General features: G+C 67.9%; 1 protein-coding gene across 4 annotated transcripts in view; it reads left to right on the forward strand.

Annotated features, from left to right (window-relative positions):
• Positions 1-1907, forward strand: part of CASKIN2 (CASK interacting protein 2) — a 33102-nt gene continuing 31195 nt past the window's right edge. For 3 of the 4 annotated variants that reach the window (XM_035342060.1, XM_035342063.1, XM_035342061.1), the window contains exon 1: positions 2-174. The gene's annotated coding sequence lies outside the window, so the exon portion shown is untranslated. Of the gene's footprint in view, positions 175-1907 lie in introns of all 4 variants that reach the window. The other variant, XM_035342059.1, reaches the window with a different exon arrangement.

Raw genomic sequence — 1907 nt, forward strand, 5'->3', positions numbered from 1 at the left:
GGGGAGGGATTTCCTGCCGGGACGGGGAGGCACGGCTCGGAATTGTACGGCTCGGGGTTGCACGGCTCGGCTCGGCACGGCACGGCGCTGCACGGCTCGGGCTCTCCCGCTGCTTTTCGGTCTGGCACCGCGCGCTCCGGTCCGGCACGGCTCGGCACGCTGCGAGCACCCCAGGTGAGCGGGGCTGCGCCGCGCGGGACCCCGAGCTGCCCCCCCCGGAGCGGGGCGCGAGTCCCACGGAGCCTCCCCGAGGCCGGGGCCTCGCCGAGCCGGGGCTGGAGACGGCCCGGGAGGAGCCGGAGCCCCCCCGGCAGGGCGAGCTGCCCCCGGCCGCCCCTCCGAACCCCGCTTTCTTTGGCTGCTGCCTCTCCCCCCTTGGCTAGCATCTTTCCTGCCCCGTTTGCGCGATGGGTCCGGGTTTGTTTTCCTCCCCTCCTTCCTTTTCCCGGGGCTGGTGCAGAAACTTCGCTTCTCCAGGTGGATTCGTGGGCTGCAAGCTGGGCTCGGCCGGCCGGGACGGCTGCCGCTGCTTCTCCAGCTTTGTGCCTTCCGCAGCTCGGTGCTGCTGCTCCTCTCTCAGGAGGTGGAGATCGGCATTCGGAGCTCTCCGTACCTCTGAGCTATTTGTGGAGCCTCGCACGCTCCTGGAGGGGCAGGCAGCAGCGGGAGGCTGTTTTCTAGGTGAGGCCACGTGGAGGGTTTTTTTTCTTTTTCGTAATAAACGGGTAAACAGCACCAACGCCCTCGTACTCCCTTTTTGTGCTCGCGGAGCAGCGTGAAGTTGGATTCCGTGCGCTGAGTTAAGTGAAACAAAGTAATCTTGAAGCCCGTGCGGTGCCGGAGGCTCGGGGAGGTGATTTGTCTGCGGCGGGGGGGTTGCTCTGAGCCGAGGGGCTGAAACTTTGTTGGCATGGGGATAAGTTGTGGGGGTGCCCTGGAACGAGGGGCTGACAGCTGACCGAACCGGGCGCTGCTATCAGCTGCCAAGTCAGCCGAACCAACCCGCGGCCCCGGGGAATGACCGAGGGGGGCAGCGACCCCCAGCCTGGCCTGGGAATTTGGGCACCCCCTTGTCCCAGGAGCCAAACCAGCACCAGAGCCTTGCCCCTGCGGCTGCCCTGAATGCAACTGCACCCAGGGGACGGCTGGAGAGGGGGGAGCCCCGTGCCGGGGGGCTGCACCGCTTCCAGGATGGCCGTGGGTGGGCTGAGCGGCGCTGTGCTTGGTGTGGGGTCCCGGGAGGCGCTGGGACGTCCGTGCTGCTCTTGCCCCTGAAGCAGACAGGACCTCTCCTCCCGCTGTTGTTGCCTTCTCTCCTTCGGTGGTTTCTGTCCTCGAAGCAGTGACCTCGATCGCTGGGAGGAAGGAGCACCCAGCGTTATGTAAATGGCCGAGGGTGAGCGCTTTGGGAAGGGAGACGGCACGCCTGGGCGCTGGCTGGGGGAAACTGGAGCCGGTTCCCATCCAGCCCGGGTCGGCGTGGCGGGAGTCGCGGGGCGGTCTGCTGGCAGCCCAGCAGCTGGCACGGAGCGTGCTCCCTGCCCTCCTGCTCCCCGGGCTTCGGAGCAGCCTGGATGCACGGCCCTGAACCAGGAGGGATTTTTGGCTGCCCTGGTGCAGGGGGAGAGGATGGGCTGGGTGAATGGCTGCAGCCGGAGCCCGGGGCCTCTGGGGTGTCCCCATCGGCCACAGTCGGGGGCTTGATCTCGTTCCCCCGAGCGTGGCTGTGCTGCCTGGTTGCACCCAGCCTCTTGCTTTGGGCCCAAGAGCGCTTGTTCACCGGGTGAGGAGTGTCTTGGGTCCCGGGGCACCGAGCTCCCCAGGTAGCTCGGAGGGCCGGGGTTTGTCCCTGCGCCGGAGGGGAAGGGTGCCAGGCAGGTTCAGCCGGTCCCAGCGGCGGTGGGGGG

This window comes from Oxyura jamaicensis, chromosome 18 (genome assembly GCF_011077185.1).
Source record: "Oxyura jamaicensis isolate SHBP4307 breed ruddy duck chromosome 18, BPBGC_Ojam_1.0, whole genome shotgun sequence".
Taxonomy (NCBI): Eukaryota; Metazoa; Chordata; class Aves; order Anseriformes; family Anatidae; genus Oxyura; species Oxyura jamaicensis.